Raw genomic sequence first — 22,355 nt, 5'->3', positions numbered from 1 at the left:
AGGGGTGTTGATCATCATTGGTTTTCTGTGTCCTACTTAAAACTTAATCTACACCAGGCAAATATTCTCCCATGTAATCTAGAATTTTCATAGTTTTAGCTTTTACATTTAAGCTTATGATCAATTCTGAGTCAATTTTTAGTATAGGGTGAGGTAGAGATTAAGGTTTATTTTTTCCATATGGATATCTAGCTGTGGAAAAATTTTCCTACCTTCATTAGATTGATTAGGTGCACTTGTCAAAAATTAAATGACTGTATACTTGTGAGGTTTGTCTAGGCTCTCAGTTCTGTTTTATTAATCTATTTGTCTATCTTGATGCCAGTTCCACACAGTTTGAAAACTGTAATTTCAGAATAAATCTGGAAGGCAGGTAGTGTAAGTATAAGTGTTTTTCCTTTTCAAATTGTTTTTAGATATTCTAGGTCATTTGCAGTTCTACCTAAATTTTAGAATCAACTTGTCAATTTCAACAGAAAAGCTGCTGCCTTGTGATTTTGGCTGTATTGGATGCATAGATTACTTGTAAGGCAGAGGTAACTGACTTTTCCATTCCATCAACATGTTATGTAGCTCACTGTTTACAATGTTGCATAGTTTCAGCATAGAGGTCTTACATGTCTTTGGTTAACTTTATTCCTAAGTATATTATGTTTTTTGATGGTATTGCAGAAAATTTTTTTTTTAATTTCATTTTCCCATTTTCGATGCTAGCATATATAATTTGAATGTTAACCTTGTATGTCGTGGCATTGATCAATTCAGGTATTAGTTTTACTAGTAATTTTATTGATTCTTTAGGAATTGCTATATAAAAATTCATGTCATCTGCAAATAGAGACAATTTTACCTCTTCCTTTCTGATCCTTATGCTTTTTATTTCTTTTTCTTGACTTTTTGCACTGAAGGATCTCATCTTAAAACGCAGAGCTGATAGCATCATTTTTTTCTCAAAAACTTTTGAATGTCCCACCATTGTCCCCAAAATCGAGTATAAACTCTTGCTCCCAGACATATCTCTTGCTTTCACTCCCCTGCACAATATGCTTCCTCTGTCATACTTGGCTTTCCTTGATATCATGATACATCTTTCTTTTTTTACTTCATCCACTCAAAGTGAGTTGCATTTCAAACCTGATCTGTACATTTAATGTGTTAACTTCCAGCTCTTGTTTTGTTGATCATGAATCTAATGTTAAAGGTGAGAAGAAATGTAATAAATACTCAGCCTTCCTGGTGTATGGCAAGTACATCCACATACCTGTGAGGTTTTGCAAAACCACTTCATCAACCTGGAATGTCTCTTTTACATATGTGCCTGTTGAAATTCTGCTCATTCTTCAAGGACCATTCAAGGTCACAACTTTTTCTGAAGTCACTATTTATACTGGTAGGTTGGAATTAATCTCCTGTTCCCTTATCTTTTGATAATCATTTTTTTTACCTTATTGTAATACTTATCAATTTTGCTTTGCAAATGTTGTGTTACATGTCTTATTGAGCTCTATATCCTTGTTGTTATCTGGCGTAGCACATACAGATACTAGGTGATTGTTTCCTAAATCCCCCTGTCAGTGATTCATTGATTTCAGTGTCTGGTGGAATATAGTCTCAATGTTAATATATTGACCTATTGTGTTAATAAATTGGGTGTGTGAGCCCATTTAATCAAATGATCATTTGAATTACTAATTATCTCTAGTCCCAGAGGATCCAATAGACCATGACAGGAACTTGGGGGCTGAACCTTGAATCCTCCTTTTCCCTTAGCCCCTTATCCAATCAGTCTTTAGTTCTAATTCCTGTCTCTCAAATCTATCCATTTATCTCCATTTTACAACACTGTGTTCAGCCCCCCTGAACATAACAGCACCTTGGATTATTGTAACAGATGTTCTTCTTTCAGGCTAGTCTTTCTTCAATCCCCTTTTTCCGTGCTTGCAGATGGATGTTTCTATAGTTCAAATCTGACCATGTCACTGTCTTGCTTAAAGCCATTTAATGTGCCTGGATCCCAAGGGTCATTTTGACAATGGCTTTCCAGCCGTGGAGACTCCATAAAAGACCCACTCTTTCCAGATATTTTGCTCATTTTGGATACAGGGTGGAGTGTTTTTGTTTTTTGGTGACAGAGAGATCTGGTGACGGAAATAAGATGAAGAGAGACGAGGTGGAAAGGGATACCATCACTAACGCTGTGTCTGCCCTGCAGAGTCTAGTTTCTGGCAAGGCAGTTACCATGCAGATCAGCTGCATGGGGTCCTGCAGTCTTTGGCAGTTGAACACCAGCTTTCCAAGCCCTTCTCTGCTTCTTCACAAATTCACATACCTTCTGGCTGCTCTCACACAGCCCCTGTTCAGAATCCATTAACTGAAGATTTAGTCCATGAACAAAAAATGATTCTGCACGCTTATGATTAATGAGAAAGCTGTTTCAAAATCACAAGGCGCCATACTGGCTAACCACTATTAATTATTTTTATCCTCATAATACTGAGAAACTGTTTCATCATGCCAGAAACAGTCATTCAAGTTGACTTGCTTGGATAGAAAATGCACTGTGTATCATTTTGTAAAGCAAGGATTTTCTGATGTCTTTGATTTATGAAAATAATCATAATAACCGTAGCCAACTGTGTGTGCCTATAGTAAGTACTGCATTGCAGCAAGTTATTTGTATGTCTCAATTTATTTAATCCTCACAACCATGCTATGAAGTAGATATGGTTACTATTTCTAGTTTGTAGGTGAGAAAACTGAGACTCAGAGGTCAGGTCCTGCATAGGTGGTAAGAGGTAGAGCCTAGATTAAAACAGGTAATCTCATGCCAGAGCCCACACTTGAACACTTACCCTATGCTGTGTTAGGAGAGGAAGCTACTTGTTAAGAACGTTTTTTATTGTCATAGTTAGGAACACCTTGGACCAAGCTGTACGTTGAGAACTTCTAGTGGGGCAGATGGATTGAGTGATATTATGCTCTGCAGGGTTGCAGAAAAGAACCAGGACAATATATCCTACCCCCGTCTAGGATGAAATTAGCAGTTAATATTATGATCAAGAAAGTTTAGTGAAATCTAGTTAAATTTGGAACTTTCCAAGGGTCTCATTTGAGGGAGGGAGAATGCAAGGACGGTAATTAGGTTACCAGCAAACAAAGTTTCTCCCAGAAGGAAAGGAAGAGTACCAGAAGCAGGGGTCTGAGAGGAACTTGGCTTTGGTAGACAGCACCGTGGTCAGTGTGCTGGGGTTGGGAATCACACAGAACAGAGATCTATGTCCTGGCTCAGCCATTTACACTGTGAAGTTGAGCAAGTTCCTTCACTATTTCAAACTTTAGTTTCCTCATCTGTAAAAAGAGGTTAAATCTCCCTGCCTGAAAGGGTTATTGTGTGGACTAAAGGAGATGAAGTATATAAAGTATCCAGCACAATCCAAAGCGGGAAGTAGGCACTTTTCAGTTGAAAGTGACTTAACAGCAATGAAGATGATGATGATAAAATACTGGATCCCCAGTTGACTGGTTTGGGTTTCAAGCCTGGCTCTCAATACCAAAGTAGAAGCAGTGTAGGTATTGTTAAGGGGTATGGCGAAAGGCCAGGCAGGCAAACCTAGCGGACGTGGGTTCTGCGGGTTGCACCCTGACCTCCCATAGGCATCCCAGGGCCCCCAACTCCATCTGCATCTCCATCAGCATAAGCAAGATGGCAGGCTCTGTGCAGGTACTGGCCACCACTGGAGAAATATCACCTCTGGTATTGTCAAGCACTGCTTGGTTCACGAGCTGGGTTGTGTTTTCAACTCTACGCAATCACCACACCAGTCTATGTCTGGGGTCTACGTTTCCCAAAATCCTTCTTCCTTTAGAGTTCTGGATTAGAGTTTACCACTGAGAGGAACTTGCAGAGATTTGGAAAGAAGAATAAGGGAGAAGCTCTCACCCTTGGTTCTCAGGAGATACTGACTGTCTTGAAGGATGTGGCAGCTTTGCAGACCTTTCCACCTGCTTCCTGCCTAAGGTCATGCATCCAGATGTAGTGGTACCTCAGAGACCCCCATGAACTCCATTCTCTCCACCACCTCCAGTACTTCAAGTTGAAGCCCATAGTGGCTGTTTTCTTAATCCTCTGGCTATACCCTTCAGACCTTCCCTCATCCAGCTCCTTTCTCATTCTCGTAAGCCTTGATTCATGGATCAAACCCTCTATTATCACAGTATGGCAGTAGCTCCGTTTTGCTGATCAGACATAGAATGATACAGCCTGTTACTCATTTAGTGTTTGCGTGTTGCTTGATTACCCAGAGAGGGGTTGGGAAACTTTATCTTAAAGGACAATAGTAAATATTTAAGCTTTTGTGGGCCATTTGGCCTCCACTGCAGCGACTCAATCTGCTGTTGTATTATGAAAACAGCCAGAAAATACATGATGAATGAGTGTGTTTGTGGTCCAATAAAACTTTATTGGCGCTGAAATTTGAAAAGTATGTGATTTTTATGTGTCCTAAAAGATTATTCTTTTTCTTCTTCTACTATTTAAAAACATAAAATCCATTCTTAATTTGTAGGCTATATAAAAACAAGTGGAGAGCTCGTTTGGGCTGTAATTTGCCACCCGCTGATCTGGAGGAGGGGATGGAGTCAGCCAGATCTGCGCATAAACCTTTGCTCACCACTTCCTATGTGGTGTTGGGGAATATATTTAATCTCTAGGTCTCACTTCTAAAATGGGGACGTTTACATGAACATGTTAGAGTGGGGTTATTGTGAAGATGAGATAAGATAGTGGATGGGAGGGTGGGGTTAGCAGATGGAAGCTGTTATATACAGGATGGATAAACAGCAAGGTCCTGCTGTATAGCACAGGGAACTACATTCAGTATCCTGTGATAAACCATCACGGAACAGAATATAAAAAACAGTATATGTATGTATAACTGAATCACTTTTCTGTACAGCAGAAATTAACACAACATTGTGAATCATCTATACTTCAGTTAAAAAGAAAACAACATATGAAAAATCTCTAGTTGGCTGCTGGGCATGTATCTCATGGTCAATCATTTGTCACCTCTACTGTAGTTCTAAGAGTCGCGATGCCGTGTCTGCAGTTCACTCACACAGTTAAAGGGGAACTGAGGGGTTTTACAGCCAATGGGACTCATACTGGTTTTTCCACAGGCAAGGTAAAATGATGTCTGGGCAAAAGAGCAATGAGAGAACTCCAGAGGCTTTGCAAATTATCCACATACTTGAATTAAGAATATAAGAATATTGATAAAGGGTCAGTAATGAAATCATCAATCAGATTGTTACTAGTGATTCTCTCTGGTGCAGCACCGGGAATTAGCCACAAGAACAGAGAGACCGGAAAGATGGAAGCAGAAAAATGGAGAACTTGAACTTCATTATGTCATTGTGTGTAAGTCATGGGATATGGGTGATATTTAACTTCTTAGTGTTATAAAATATATAAGCCCATTAAGAAATATATAAAAAACATTCTAAAGTGTTCAAAGTAGTTTGGCTACTACTTATCTTTCAGTTTTCATCTCAAATGTCACCTTCCATAAGAGGATTTTCTTGATCTAGCAGCAACGTGGATGCAACTAGAGATGATCATACTAAGTGAGGTAAGTCAGAGAAAGACAAATACCATATGATATCACTTACATGTGGAATCTAAAATATGACACGAACCTATCTACAAAACAGAAACAGACTCACAGACATGGAGAACAGACTGGTGGTTGCCAAGGTGGAGGGGCCTGGGAGGGATGGAGTGGGAGGTTGGGGTTAGCAGACGGAGGCTTTTATATAGAGAACAGATGAACAGCAAGGTCCTACTGCATAGCACAGGGAACTGTAGTCAATATCCTGTGATGAACCATATTGGAAAAGAATATAAAAAAAGAATATGTATATGTATAACTGAGTCACTTTGCTGTACAGCAGTAATGAGCACAACATTGTAAATCAACTGCATTTCAATAAAAAAATAAAACAGGATTTTCTTGATCGAAAATATCCAAAGTAACCATCCACCTCCATCCCTTAATAACCACGTCTCATTGCTCTGTGTTCTTTTCTTCATAACACTTTTTACTGTCAAATATGATTTGTTTGCCTGCTAGTTGTCCATCTTTCTCCCACTAAAATGTGAGTTCTACGAGAGGCACCCTCCCTCTGTCTCTTTGGAACTCAGAATGGCATCTTCGATTGACAGGCTACGCCTTCTTTTATTAGACAAGGAAGAAAATAAAGCAACAGTGTTCTCGAAGGTCAGACTTCTGCTTGGGCCAGCAGTCTTCTTGGGGCATGGCTGTATTCATTTTTTTTCCCCCCTGCTAACATTTTTTTTTTAACATCTTTATTGGAGTATAATTGCTTTACAATGGTGTGTTTCTGCTTTATAGCAAAGTGAATCAGCTCTACGTATACATATATCCCCATATCCCCTCCCTCTGCATCTCCCTCTCACCCTCCCTATCCCACCCCTCTAGGTGGTCACAAAGCTCTGAGCTAACCTCCCTGTGCTATGCGGCTGCTTCCCACTAGCTACCTGTTTTACATTTGGTAGTGTATATATGTCCATACCACTCTCTCACGTCATCCCAGGTTACCCTTGCCCCTCCCCATGTCCTCGAGTCCATTCTCTACATCTGCATCTTTATTCTTGTGCTGCCCCTAGGTTTTTCAGAACCATTTTTTTTTAGATTCCATATATATGTGTTAACATATGGTATTTGTCTCTTTCTGACTTACTTCAATCTGTATGACAGACTCTATGTCCATCCACCTCACTACAAGTAACTCAATTTCGTTTTTTTATGGCTGAGTAATATTCCATTGTATAAATGTGCCACATCTTCTTTATCCATTCATCTATCGATGGACACTTAGGTTGGTTCCATGTCCTGGCTATTGTAAATAAAGCTGCAATGAACATTTTGGTACATGACTCTTTTTGAATTACGGTTTTCTGAGGGTATATGCCCAGTAGTGGGATTGCTGGGTCGTATGGTAGTTCTATTTTTAGTTTTTGAAGGAACCTCCATACTGTTCTCCATAGTGGCTGTATCAATTTACATTCCCACCAACAGTGCAAGAGGGTTCCCTTTTCTCCACACCCTCTCCAGCATTTATTGTTTCTAGATTTTTTGATGATGGCCATTCTGACTCACCGGTGTGAGGTGATACCTCATTGTAGTTTTGATTTGCATTTCTCTAATGATTAGTGATGTTGAGCATCCTTTCATTTGTTTGTTAACAATCTGTATATCTTCTTTGGAGAAATGTCTGTTTTGGTCTTCTGCCCATTTTTGGATTGGGTTGTTTGGTTTTTTGATATTGAGCTGCATGAGTTGCTTGTAAATTTTGGAGATTAATCCTTTGTCACTTGCTTCATTTGCAAATATTTTCTCCCATTCTGAAGGTTGTCTTTCATCTTGTTTATGGTTTCCTTTGCTGTGCAAAAGCTTTGTAGTTTCATTAGGTCCCATTTGTTTATTTTTGTTTTTATTTCCATTTCTCTAGGAGATAGGTTAGAAAGGATCTTGCTGTGATTTATGTTATAGAGTGTTCTTCCTATGTTTTTCTCTAAGAGTTTGATAGTGTCTGGCCTTACATTTAGGTCTTTAATCCATTTTGAGTCTATTTTTGTGTATGGTGTTAGGGAGTGTTCTAATTTCATTCTTTTACATGTAGCTGTCCAGTTTTCCCAGCACCACTTATTGAAGAGGCTGTCTTTTCTCCATTGTATATTCCTGCCTCCTTTATCGAAAATATGGTGACCATATGTGCATGGGTTTATCTCTGGGCTTTCTATCCTGTTCCATTGATCTTTATTTCTGTTTTTGTGCCAGTACCATGCTGTCTTGATTACTGTAGCTTTGTAGTATAGTCTGAAGTCAAGGAGCCTGATTCCTCCAGCTCTGTTTTTCTTTCTCAAGACTGCTTGGCTGTTCAGGGTCTTTTGTGTTTCCATACAAATTGTGAAATTTTTTGTTCTGGTTCTGTGAAAAATGTCATTGGTAGTTTGATAGGGATTGCATTGAATCTGTAGATTGCTTTAGGTAGTATAGTCATTTTCACAATGTTGATTCTTCCAATCCAAGAACATGGTATATCTCTCCATCTGTTTGTATCATCTTTAATTTCTTTCATCAGTGTCTTATAGTTTTCTGCATACAGGTCTTTTGTCTCCTTAGGAAGGTTTATTCCTAGGTATTTTATTCTTTTTGTTGCAATGGTAAATGGGATTTTATTCCTTAATTTCTCTTTCAGATTTTTCATCTTTAGTGTATAGGAATGCAAGAGATTTCTGTGCATTAATTTTGTATCCTGCTACTTTACCAAATTCATGGATTAGCTCTAGTAGTTTTCTGGTAGCATCTTTAGGATTCTCTATGTATAGTATCATGTCATCTGCAAGCAGTGACAGCTTTACTTCTTCTTTTCTGATTTGGATTCCTTTTATTTCTTTTTCTTCTCTGATTGCTGTAGCTAAAACTTCTACAACTGTGGTGAATAATAGTGGTGAGAATGGACAACCATGTCTTGTTCCCAATCTTAGAGAAAACGGTTTCAGTTTTTCACCATTGAGAATGATGTTGCCTGTGGGTTTGTCATATATGACCTTTATTATGTTGAGGCAAGTTCCCTCTATGCCTACTTTCTGGAGGGTTTTTATCATAAATGGGTGTTGAATTTTGTCAAAAGCTTTTTCTGCATCTTTTGAGATGATCATATGGTTTTTCTCCTTCAATTTGTTAATATGGTGTATCACATTGATTTGTGTATATTGAGGAATCCTTGCATTCCTGGGATAAACCCTTCTTGATCATGGTGTATGATCCTTTTAATGTGCTGTTGGATTCTGTTTGCTAGTATTTTGTTGAGGATTTTTGCATCTATGTTCATCAGTGATATTGGCCTGTAGTTTTCTTTCTTTGTGACATCTTTGTCTGGTTTTGGTATCAGGGTGATGGTTGCCTCGTAGAATGAGTTTGGGAGTTTTCCTCCATCTGCTATATATTGGAAGAGTTTGAGAAGGACAGGTGTTAGCTCTTCTCTAAATGTTTGATAGAAATCACCTGTGAAGCCATCTGGTCCTGGACATTTTTTTGTTGGAAGATTTTTAATCACAGTCTCAATTTCAGTGCTTGTGGTTGGTCTGTTTATATTTTCTATTTCTTCCTGGTTCAGTCTCAGAAGGTTGTGCTTTTCTAAGCATTTGTCCATTTCTTCCAGGTTGTCCATTTTATTGGCATATAGTTGCTTGTAGTAATCTCTCATGATCCTCTGTATTTCTGCAGTGTCAGTGTTACTTCTTGTTCATTTCTAATTCTGTTGACTTGAGTCTTTTCCCTTTTTTTTCTTGAAGAGTTTGGCTAATGGTTTATCAATTTTGTTTATCTTCTGAAAGAACCAGCTTTTAGTTTTATTGATCTTTGCTATTGTTTCCTTCATTTGCTTTTCATTTATTTATTTTTCTCTTTTTTTTTTTCATTTACTTTTGATCTGATCTTTATGATTTCTTTCCTTCTGCTAACTTTGGGGTTTTTTTGTTCTTCTTTCTCTAATTGCTTTAGGTGTAAGGTTAAGTTGTTTATTTGAGATAGTTCTTGTTTCTTGAGGTAGGATTGTATTGCTATAAACTTCCCTCTTAGAACTGCTTTTGCTGCATCCCATAGGTTTTGGGGCATTGTGTATTCATTGTCATTTGTTTCTAGGTATTATTTGATTTCCTCTTTGATTTCTTCAGTGATCTATTGGTTATTTAGTAGTGTATTGTTTAGCCTCCATGTGTTTGTATTTTTTCAGATATTTTCCTGTAATTGATATCTAGTCTCATAATGTTGTGTTCGGAAAAGATACTTGATATGATTTCAGGTTTCTTAAATTTACCAAGGCTTGATTAGTGACCCAGTATATGATCTATCCTGGAGAATGTTCCATGAGCACTTGAGAAGAAAGTGTATTCTGTTGTTTTTGGATGGAATGTCCTATAAATGTCAGTGAAGTCCATCTTGTTTAATGTATCGTTTAAAGCTTGTGTTTCCTTATTTATTTTCATTTTGGATGATCTGTCCATTGGTGAAAGTGGGGTGTTAAAGTCCCCTACTATGAGTGTGTTACTGTCGATTTCTCCTTTTATGGCTGTTAGCATTTGCCTTATGTATTGAGGTGCTTCTATGTCGGGTGCATAAATATTTACAATTTTTATATCTTCTTCTTGGATTGATCCCTTGATCATTATGTAGTGTCCTTCTTTGTCTCTTGTAATAGTCTTTATTTTAAAGTCTATTTTGTCTGATATAAGAATTGCTACTCCAGCTTCTTTTGATTTCCATTTTCATGGAATATCTTTTTCCGTCCCCTCACTTTCAGTCTGTATGTGTCTCTAGGTCTGAAATGGGTCTCTTGTAGACAGCATATATATAGGTCTTGTTTTTGTGTCCGTTTAGCCAGTCTATCTCTTTTGGTTGGAGCATTTAATCCATTTACATTTAAGGTAGTCATCAGTATGTATGTTCCTATTACCATTTTCTTAATTGTTTTGGGTTTGTTATTGTAGCTCTTTTCCTTGTCTTGTGTTTCCTGCCCAGAGAAGTTCCTTTAGCATTTGTTGTAAAGGCGGTTTGGTGGTGCTGAATTCTCTTAGCTTTTGCTTGTCTGTAAAGGTTTTAATTTCTCCATTGAATCTGAATGTGATCCTTGCTGGGTAGAGTAATCTTGGTTGTAGGTTTTTCCCTTTCATCACTTTAAATATGTCCTGCCACTCCCTTCTGGCTGCAGAGTTTCTGCTGAAAGATCAGCTGTTAACCTTATGGGGATACCCATGTATGTTATTTATTGTTTTTGCCTTGCTGCTTTTAATATTTTTTTCTTTGTATTTAATTTTTGATAGCTTGATTAATATGTGTCTTGGTGTGTTCCTCCTTGTATTTATCCTGTATGGGACTCTGTGTGCTCCCTGGACTTGATTGACTATTTCCTTTTCCAATTAGAGAAATTTTTAACTGTAATCTCTTCAAATATTTTCTTAGTCCCTTTCTTTTTCTCTTCTTCTTTTGGGACCCCTATAATTCGAATGTTGGTGCGTTTAATGTTGTCCCAGCTGTCTCTGAGACTGTCCTCAATTCTTTTCATTCTTTTTTCTTTATTCTGCTCTGCAGTAGTTATTTCCACTATTGTATCTTCCAGGTCACTTATCCGTTCTTCTGCTTCAGTTATTCTGCTATTGATTCCTTGTAGAGAATTTTTTTATAAAAAATTAATTAATTAATTAATTAATTAATTTTTAACTTATGGCTGTGTTGGGTCTTTGTTTCTGTGCGAGGGCTTTCTCTAGTTGCAGCAAGTGGGGGCCACTCTTCATTGCGGTGCGCGGGCCTCTCACTATTGTGGCCTCTCTTGGGGCGGAGCACAGGCTCCAGACGCGCAGGCTCAGCAATTGTGGCTCACGGGCCTAGTCACTCCACAGCATGTGGGATCTTCCCAGACCAGGGCCTGAACCCGTGTCCCCTGCATTGGCAGGCAGATTCTCAACCACTGCGCCACCAGGGAAGCCCCTAGAGAATTTTTAATTTCATTTATTGTGTTGTTCATCATTGTTTGTTTGTTCTTTAGTTCTGGTAGGTACTGGTTAAACGTTTCTTGTATTTTCTCCATTCTATTTCCAAGATTTTGGATCATCTTTACCATCATTACTCTGAATTCTTTTTCAGGTAGACTGCCTGTTTCCTCTTCATTTGTTTGGTCTGGTGGGTTTTTACCTTGCTCCTTCATCTGTTGTGTGTTTCTCTGTCTTGTCATTTTGCTTATCTTACTGTGTTTGGGATCTCCTTTTCGCAAGCTGCAGGTTCGTAGTTCCTGTTGTTTTTGGTGTCTGCCCCCAGTGGCTAAGCTCAGTTCAGTGGGTTGTGTAGGCTTCCTGATGGAAGGGACTGGTGCCTGTTTTCTGTTGGATGAGCCTGGATCTTGTCTTTCTGGTGGGCAGGACCACATTCGGTGGTGTGTTTTGGGGTGTCTGTGAACTTATTATGATTTTAGGCAGCCTCTTTGCTAATGAGTGGGGTTGTGTTCCTGTCTTGCTAGTTGTTTGGCATAGGGTGTCCAGCACTGTAGCTTGCTGGTCGTTGAGTGAAGCTGGGTCTTAGCATTGAGATGGAGATCTCTGGGAGAGCTTTCACCATTTGATATTATGTGGAGCCGGGAGTTCTCTGGTGGTCCAGTGTCCTGAACTTGGCTCTCCCATCTCAGAGGCACAGGCCTGACGCCAGGCCGGAGCACCAAGACCCTGTCAGCCACACGGCTCAGAAGAAAAGGGAGAAAGAATGAAAGAGAGAGAGAGAGGGAGAGGGAGGGAAGGAGGGAGGGAGGGAGAGAGGGAGAGAAGGAAGGAAGGAGGGAAGGAGGGAAGGAAGAAAAAAATAAAATTATTAAAATAAAAAATAAAAAAATTATTAAAAATTAAAAAATTGAAAAGTAATTAAAAAAAGAAAAATAGAAGGAAAGAAGAGAGCAACCAAACCAAAAAACAAATCCCAATGATAACCAGTGCTACAAACTATACTAAAAAACAAAAAAAGAAAACAAAACAAATAAAAACAAACAAAAAATCACAGTCAGACAAAACCCAAGCACAAATGGTAAAATCGAAGCTATACAGACAAAATCACACAAAGAAGCATACACATACACACTCACAAAAATAGAAAAAAATATATATAAAAGGAAGAGAACAACCAAATCAATAAACAAATCTACCACTGATAATAAATTCTAAATACTAAACTAAGATAAATATAAAACCAAAATCAAATTAGATATAGAAAGCAAACCCCAAGTCTACAGTTGCTCTCAAAGTCCATCGCCTCAATTTTGGGATGATTTGTTGCCTATTCCGGTGTTCCAGAGATGCAGTGTACATCAAGTTGATTGTGGAGATTTAATCCGCTGCTCCTGAGGCTGCTGGGAGAGATTTCCCTTTCTCTTCTTTGTTTGCACAGCTCCTGGTGTTCAGCTTTGGATTTGGCCCTGCCTCTGTGTGTAGGTCGCCTGAGGGCATCTGTTCCCCACCCAGACAGGACGGGTTTAAAGTAACAGCTGATTAGGGGGCTCTGGCTCATTCAGGCCAGGGGGAGGGAGGGATACGGATGAGGGGCGAACCTGTGGCCGCAGAGGCCGGCGTGACGTTGCATCAGCCTGAGGTGTGCCGTGTTTTCTCCCAGGGAAGTTGTCCCTGGATCGCTGGACCCTGGCAGTGGCGGGCTGCACAGGCTCCTGGGAGGGAAGGTGTGGATAGTGACCTGTGCTTGCACACAGGTTTCTTGGTGGCTGCAGCATCACCCTTAGCGTCTCATGCCCGTCTCTGGGGTCCGAGCTGATAGCTGCGGCTCATGCCCGTCTCTGGAGCTCGTTTAGGCGGTGCTCGGAATCCCCTCTCCTTGCACACCCTGAAACAATGGTCTCTTGCCTCTTAGGCAGGTCCAGACTTTTTCCCGGACTCCCTCCCGGCTAACCGTGGTGCACTAGCCCCCTTCAGGCTGTGTTCACGCAGCCAACCCCAGTCCTCTCCGTGGGATCCAACCTCCGAAGCCCGAGCCTCAGCTCCCAGCCCCCGCACACCCTGGCGGTGAGCAGACAAGCCTCTCAGGCTGGTGAGTGCTGCTCGGCACTGGTCCTCTGTGCAGGAATCTCTCCGCTTTGCCCTCCACACCCCTGTTGCTGCGCTCTCCTAGGTGGCTCCGAAGCTTCCCCCCTCCGCCACCCTCAGTCTCCACCAGTGAAGGGGCTTCCTAGTGTGTGGAAACCTTTCCTCCTTCACAGCTCCCTCCCAGAGGGGCAGGTCCCATCCCTATTCCTTTGTCTCTGTTTTTTCTTTTTTCTTTTGCCCTAGCCAGGTACGTGGGGAGTTTCTTGCCTTTTGGGAGGTCTGAGTTCTTCTGCCAGCGTTCAGTAGGTGTTCTGTAGGAGTTGTTCCACATGCAGAAGTATTTCTGAGGTATTTGTGGGGAGGAAGGTGATCTTCACGTCTCACTCCTCTGCCATCTTGACGGTCTCTCCCCCTTGCTAACTTTTAAGGAGGTGGAAACATCTCGAAAATTGTCCTGGCCACAGAAAAATAAAAAATTACTTAAGGTAGATGGTAGTGTCAAGTAACAACATCTGGAGGTTAAAATCCAGCTGGCAACAGGGGTAATTGTCAAAATATTTAAAGACTACCCAAGTTGTTAATTTCACAGCATTTATATTCATCCCTGCGAAATTTATACTTCAGTTGACAGACGAATGACTTTCCCCTTTGTGCATATAGAGGGTGGATCCCTTTTTTCCATTAGAAATGAGAGCTAGCCTCAGTGCTAGATCCTTTCCAAAATAGGAAGCTTTTCCTGAAAAGTCTTTTTAAGATCAGCACACCTTAGGAAGGAAAATACTTTTAAGATGCAGGTTTCAGTGAGTAACTATAGCATGTATTTGCTGGAAGCCCTAACCTGCTTTTCTTCCAAAGAGATTGTATCTTATTATCTTTAAAATCATCTTCAAATGTACTGTTAATATCCTGGAAGTGAGGCAGAGTGGTGAGAAACATGAAATGTTTCACCTTAGAAGGCTTTGCCTTGCTAACTAGTACATTTGCTGAATTATGGGAAGGAAGGTGATCCCAAATTCAGTTCTTAATATAGATTATCTCATAGGTATAGGTGAGTCTTAGTTGCTTCCCAACAGAAGACACACCATTTATTATATTTTGGCCTTCACACATTCCTGGGCTGTGGACAGTTCTCTGGTGTCTAGAAGCTGATTAGTGTTTTTTTGCTCAGATAAAACAGGCTTACATTTTACTTGCTGTTTCTTGCAAATAATAAGTATCTTCTGAAATCTCAAATCTACTCCTGTCCCATGAGGGAGTGGTCTTATATCAAGAGGAAGGTATAAGGGAAGGTGATCTTTTGAGGCTGACTAACAAGAACTGGCTTAGACCATATTTTACTCTATTACCAGGTCAAGAAAGACCACAGCTTAAAAATGGAGCTATTGTAATATCTCTTGGAAAGGTCTTAATTTACAGAATGCTCCAGCCCCCAAAGCCTAGAAAATGATGATTTCCTCTCAGGCTGGTTTCAGTTGGGTAAGTGACACTTTAGGAGCAGAAGTCGAGGGTCAGACTGACTGGGCCTAAAGCCATCCCATTTTTTTATGGCTTTATTTATGGTCTTATTTTCCGAAAACCTTCTCTTGTTGTACTAAGACATATTACTTAAAAAGATTGTAGTGTTAATGTTACACATTTTCCTGCAGGAATTTACCTTTCTTCATGGTAGACTCTGAAGCTGGATGTCTGTTTTTTTGTTCTACTGTTTTGTTTTTGCTGTGGGGGAACCTTTCTGACATGGCAGGTAGAAAGCTGAAACCCTGAGAAGCCAAGAAGTTTGTAAAAACTCATGGTCCAAAGAGTCTCAAACCAAAGATTGGTCTCCTGGCTCCTCAGTCTACCTACCCTCTTTGCCTTTCATGAGGCAGCAGCTCCCTGTTTTCTACAAACACTCCTAAGAATACAGCTCACCCTTGAAAAGTATGAAGTCAAAACTTGTGCTTTCCCCATCAATATTACTTGTATTCTTTAATTTTCCCTTTTCCTATATTCTCAGTCACTAAATATGGTATTTTTTTTGTTTTGATGTAAATAATGATGAAAGGATGCTTTAAAAATACCAAGAGCTCACTGAAGTTTGATAAGGCCCATAGCAAAGTGAAGGACTAGAATTGGGCATTTGAGATGGGAGTTGCTCAAGACTGCTCCATCTGTGAAATGGGGACCAATGGGGTCTACAACTACCAGCTTGAGGAAGTAATTAGGATGCCGACCAATGCCTGGGACACGGGACATGAAACCTTCACCACTGATGGATGAGGGCTCCCTATTTGCTTTTTCTGTGTGGCATGAGAACTCCTAGCTGAATGATTTACTTATAAAATAATCAGACATTGGGGAGACCCTTAGACAATGGTAGAGACAAACATGAAGCTGACACACAAGGAAACTCCTCAGCCCAGGTTATGTGAGAACCCCTTGTATATCAACGTCTACTTCCATGTTTGAAAGTTAAAAGTTATGAGAATCAGAAAATCAAACAGATCACAAAACTCACACCTCAATAACTGTAAATTATAGAACAATAAAGGAGACATTCCAAAGATAGAATGATTATTATGAAAAAACAAAAAAGAAAATTTGGGAAAGAACAAAGAGAACATTTTAGAAATGCTAAATATACACCTTGAAATAGCTTTCATGTATAGTTTACTATACTATACTATAAACTATATAGTTTCATGTATAGTAGAAGAGTATATAGAACTGAAATAGGATTAGAAGATGTATCTTGGAAATCACTCAGAAGACAGCACAGAGAGAGAAGGGAATGAAAACACGAAGGAGAGCATAGAGATAGTGAAGTAACATGAGACTCTTCAGCAGGAGAATCACACGGGACAGAACAGAAAGGATATTAGAGAGGCCAGACTTGAAGTCTTAATGGAGAGAACTTTTCAGACCTGAGAAAGATTCAATTAGTCTTGAGATTAAAGAATCTAAAAAATAAAAATGATACAAGTGAACTTATTTGCAAAACAGAAACAGACTCACAGATATAGAAAACAAACTTATGGTTACCAAAGGGGAAAAGTGAGGGGAGGGATAAATTAGGAGTTTGGGAATAACATATACACACTAATCTATGTAAAATAGATGATCAACAGGGACCTACTGTATAGCACAGGGAACTCTGCTCAATATTCTGTAATAACCTATATGAAAAAGAATCTGAAAAAGAGTGGATATATGTATATGTATAACTGAGTCACATTGCTGTACACCTGAAACTAACACAACACTGTAAATCAGCTATAATATAAGTAAAAAATAAAAAAAATAAAATAGCATAACAATTCTTGAATAGGAAAAACTAACAAAAAATTCACACCCAGATATATCACAATGAAAAAGGAAAACTTCAAAGACAGAAAGATTGAACAAAACTTTCATTAAGCCAGATTGCCTATGAAATCTCAATAATCAGCCTGAAAACAAACCACTCATCATCAGAAATGTACCTGTAAGACCATAAAATAACTTCTGAGTTATAAAGGAGAATAATGTGTGTCTAAAACTCTACACTAAGCTAAACTATCATTCAAACTATAAAGACTAATGTGTATGGAAGCACAAAAGACCCCAAATAGCCAGAGCAATCTTGAGAAAGAAAAACGGAGCTGGAGGAATCAGGCTGCTGGACTTCAGACTATACTACAAAACTACAGTAATCAAGACAATATGGTACTGGCACAAAAACAGAAATATAGATCAGTGGAACAGGATAGGAAGTCCAGAGATAAACCCACACACATATGGTCACCTTGTTTTTGATAAAAGAGGCAAGAATATACAATGGAGAAAAGACAGCCCCTTCAATAAGTGGTGCTGGGAAAACTGGACAGCTACATGTAAAAGAGTGAAAGTAGAACACTCCCTAACACCATACACAAAAATAAACTCAAAATGGATTAAAGACCTAAGTGTAAGGCCAGACACTATCAAACTTTTAGAGGAAAACATAGGCAGAACACTCTATGACATAAATCACAGCAAGATCCTTTTTGACCCACCTCCTAAAGCAATGGAAATAAAAACAAAAATAAACAAATGGGGCCTAATGAAACTTCAAAGCTTTTGCACAGCAAAGGAAACCATAAACAAAACAAAAAGACAACCCTCAGAATGGGAGAAAATATTTGCAAATGAAGCAACTGACAAAAGATTAATCTCCAAATTTTAGCAGCTCATGCAGCTCGATATCAAAAACCCAAAGAACTCAATCCAAAAATGGGCAGAAGACTTAAGTAGACATTTCTCCAAGGAAGATACACAGATTGCCAACAAGCACATGAAAGGATGCTCAGCATCACTAATATTAGAGAAATACAAATCAAAACTACAATGAGGTATCACCTCACACTGGTCAGTCAGAATGGCCATCATCAAAAAATCTACAAACAATAAATGCTGGAGAGGGTGTGGAGAAAAGGGAACCCTCTTGCACTGTTGGTGGGAATGTAAATTGATACAGCCACTATGGAGAACAGTATGGAGGTTCCTTAAAAAACTAAAAATAGAACTACCATATGACCCAGCTATCCCACTACTGGGCATATACCCTGAGAAAACCATAATTCAAAAAGAGTCATGTACCACAATGTTCATTGCAGCTCTATTTACAATAGCCAGGACATGGAAGCAACCTAAGTGTCCATAGACAGATGAATGGATAAAGAAGATGTGGCACATATATACAATGGACTATTACTCAGCCATAAAAAGAAACGAAATGGAGTTATTTGTAGTGAGGTGGATGGACCTAGAGTCTGTCATACAGAGTGAAGTAAGTCAGAAAGAGAAAAACAAATACCGTATGCTAACACATATATATGGAATAAAAAAAAAATGGTTCTGAAGAACCTAGGGGCAGGACAGGAATAAAGCTGCAGACATAGAGAATGGACTTGAGGACATGGAGAGGGGGAAGGGTAAGCTGGGACGAAATGAGAGAGTGACATGGACATATATACACTACCAAATGTAAAATAGATAGCTAGTGGGAAGCAGCTGCATAGCACAGGGAGATCAGCTCGGTGCTTTGTGACCCCCTAGAGGGGTGGGATAGGGAGGGTGGGAGGGAGATGCAAGAGGGAGGAGATATGGGGATATATGTATATGTATGGCTGATTCGCTTTGTTATACAGCAGAAACTAACACACCATTGTAGAGCAATTTTACTCCAATAAAGACATTAAAAAAAAAAACTGTAAAGATTGAGAAGGTTACAATTTACAGACCATTCCTGAATCAAAACACAATAAGGCAAACAAAATGACAAAAACTAATAATGGGAGTATTTTCCTAAGAAGGAAATTAAACCCTGAAGAAGGTTTATGATGCAAAAAGCAAGGGTGAACAAGATGGTAAACAGGTTGGTAATATGAAATAAATGTTGCTATACAAATAATAGCATTAATTTGGGAGAAACATTTGGAAAAAAGTAGACTCAACTTCTAGGCTGCAATGTGGATGGTTACAGCTTTCTAATTCTCTTGTTTGGAAAGAGAATAGAGACATTGATTAATTTAAAGCTTATGTAGAGAAGCATATTGAAAAATTAAGGGTTGTCCCTGAAAAGATAGGAATAGAATATATAAACTCTTAACTAGTAGAAGAATTAAAAGGAAGTAAGATGGTAGGACAGAAACAAAATCATTTATAGTGGAATGAGCAGACATATGCTCTAGAGGTAAAGTGGTACATGAAAGTATACTTCTATGAATTAATGAAGTCATGTTCATGAAGGAAGAAATGTTACCCCAAAGTGTTCAACCTGAGTGCAGTGTTGCCTTAAAAATCATCTTCAGTTTATTGGAAACATAGGGATAGAGAAACTAGTTAAACCATATAGAGGGGCGCTCTATGGGAAAACTGACCTTAGGCCTTGGGGAAAGATAGGCATGGAAAAAACAAGGAAGTTTACTCTAGATTAAAGAGGCACAACAAAATGTACTCTGTGAACCTTGTTAACAGCCTCATTTGAACAAATCAATTATAAAAAGTCATCTTAAGTTTAATTGGGAAAATTGAATATAAACTGGAATCAGATAATACCAAGGAATTCGTGTTAGTTTTATTAGAAGTGCAAACTGCCTGGTAAATATGTAAAAATATGTTTGTATTTTTGGAGATGCCTTGGAAGTAAGCAAGGGTAAAATGACCTGAGTTGTGGGATTTGTTATAAAATACTGTAGCAAAAAAGAAAAAGGAATAGATGAAGCAAGTGTGGCAAATCTTGCTAATTAATAGTAGAATCTGGGTGATGGACATAATGGGGTTAGTTATCTCAGGCTCTATACTTTTGTGTATGTGACCAGTTTTATCATAAATACTTAAGGTAATATCTTAATTCACGAAGTTTGAAAATAAATGGATGGAAAATTATATAGTAGACAAATACTACTTAAAAACAGTTTAACAATTTTTTATACTATATAACTTAGAATTTAACACAAAAATTGCTAATAATGATAGAGATATAACCTAATGATCAAAATTGGCTGAAGAAGCCATTATGAATTTGTATTCATTAAACAACATAAACTCCAAATATATAAAGCAACAACTGACAGAATTACAAGGAGAAAGTTTAAAATCTATTACCCAGGGGAAGTTTGTAACACATCCATTTCTAAAACTTATGAGTCACGGATGCAAAAAATTATGATGGATAGTTAAGGTTTTTAGTAACAGATTTAACAAACTGCTAGTAGAGATATATGATTTCTATCCCCAGCACATATATGCTTTTTAAATACACAGGGTACATTTATAAAAATTGGCTACAATGGAAGTCTCTATGACACTCTAGGAATCTGTATCATATACACCATGCTCTCTGAACACAAAGTAATAAGATTAGAAATGAATAGTAAAAAGACAATAGAAATTCATGTTTTTGAGCACTAAACTGTACTTGTAAATAATTATGCGTTTAGAAAATTACAATGGAAAATTTGAACTGTTTAGAATAAAATACAAATAAAGTATTACATATCAAAACTTGTGGGAAATAGGTAAAGAAATGATTGAGATGATTAACAAAAACTCAAAGCAGAATATTTGAAATATTCATGCAATTGATAGAAAGAGATAAAGTGTAAATAAATAACTTCAGAAATAAAAAGGGAGCATAGCTACAGAGAAGATAGTTGTATTTTATTTCTTTTAATTTTTAAAAAATATTTATTTAATTTATTTATTTTATTTTATTTTTGGCTGTGTTGGGTCTTAGTTGCAGCACCCAGGATCTTCGTTGAGGCATGCAGGATCTTTTGTTGTGGTGCGCGGGCTCATGGTTGCAGCACTTGGGCTTCTCTCGAGTTGTGGCATTCAGGTTCCAGGGTGCGTGGGCTCTGTAGTTTGTGGCACCCAGGCTTTCTAGTTGAGGTGCGCGAGCTCAGTAGTTGAGGTGCGCAGGCTTAGTTGCTCCACGGCATGTGGGATCTTAGTTCCCCGACCGGGGATCGAACCCTTGTCCCCTACATTGGAAGGTGGATTCTTTACCACTGGACCACCAGGGAAGTCCTCATAGTTGTATTTTGAAAATATGTAATATTGAATCATTTTGTGCCAAAATTTCTGATAACTTTGAGGCAATAGGTAAATTTTTAGAAAAACAGATTGCCAAGATCGACTCAAAAGGAAATAAAGATTAATCAAGTAACCGTTAAAGAGACTGAATTGGACTCTAAATCCTCTCCTTCTTCCACTTTTGCCTAATGGTACCAATCATAGACGTTTTTATTTCATCAAACTTTCAAGAATAATCCCCTTTTATATAAATTGTTCCAGAGGGAAAACTTTCCAACTAATTTTAAGCTCATATAAACTTGATACCAAAATTGGACAGACTGTGTACAAGAAAAGATACACTGACTTACTCAGAGATGAAAAAATTCTAAATAAGATATCAGTAAATTAAATCTAGCAGTATATAAGACATCGTGACCAAATACTTTTTATCCCAAGAATGGAAGATAGCTTAACTGTAGAAATTCCATTAATGTTACACACATCAATAATACACTGAAGGAGGAAAAAAAAAAGATCATCTTCAAAGATGCTGCTAAAATTCACAAATATTCATGATTAAAAATTCTTAGCAGCTAGAAAGTACTTCCTTTACTTGAAAAAAGATTATCAAGAATTCAAACATATGAAAACATCATAATTAATGCAGAAAATTTAGGTTAATTTCCATTAAATTAGGAATAAAATAAAGATGCCTCTATCATTACTATTATTAATTAGTGTCCTGGTGGTCCTACACAATGCAATAGAGTAAGAAAAAGAAATTGCAAGTGTAAGGTTTAGAAAGGAAGAGAGAAAATTGCCAGATGTGCAGATGGTAAAATTGTTTAGTTAGAAAATCTAGCAGGATGTATTGACAATGTATTAAAGCTATTAAGAAAGTTCAGCACATTTTCTGGATTCAAATCAATATTTTAAAATCAACAGTTTCCAATATTCCAAGAATAATCAATTAGAAATATAGTGAGGGCTTCCCTGGTAGCGCAGTGGTTGAGAATCTGCCTGTCAATGCAGGAGACACGGGTTCGAGCCCTGGTCTGGGAAGATCCCACATGCCGCGGAGCAACTGAGCCCGTGAGCCACAACTACTGAGCCTGCGCGTCTGGAGCCTGTGCTCAGCAACAGGAGAGGCCGCGACAGTGAGAGACCCGCGCACCGC

This window comes from Balaenoptera physalus (genome assembly GCF_965194825.1).
Source record: "Balaenoptera physalus genome assembly, chromosome: 4".
Lineage (NCBI taxonomy): Eukaryota > Metazoa > Chordata > Mammalia > Artiodactyla > Balaenopteridae > Balaenoptera > Balaenoptera physalus.
Note: the sequence above shows the minus strand (reverse complement) of the source record.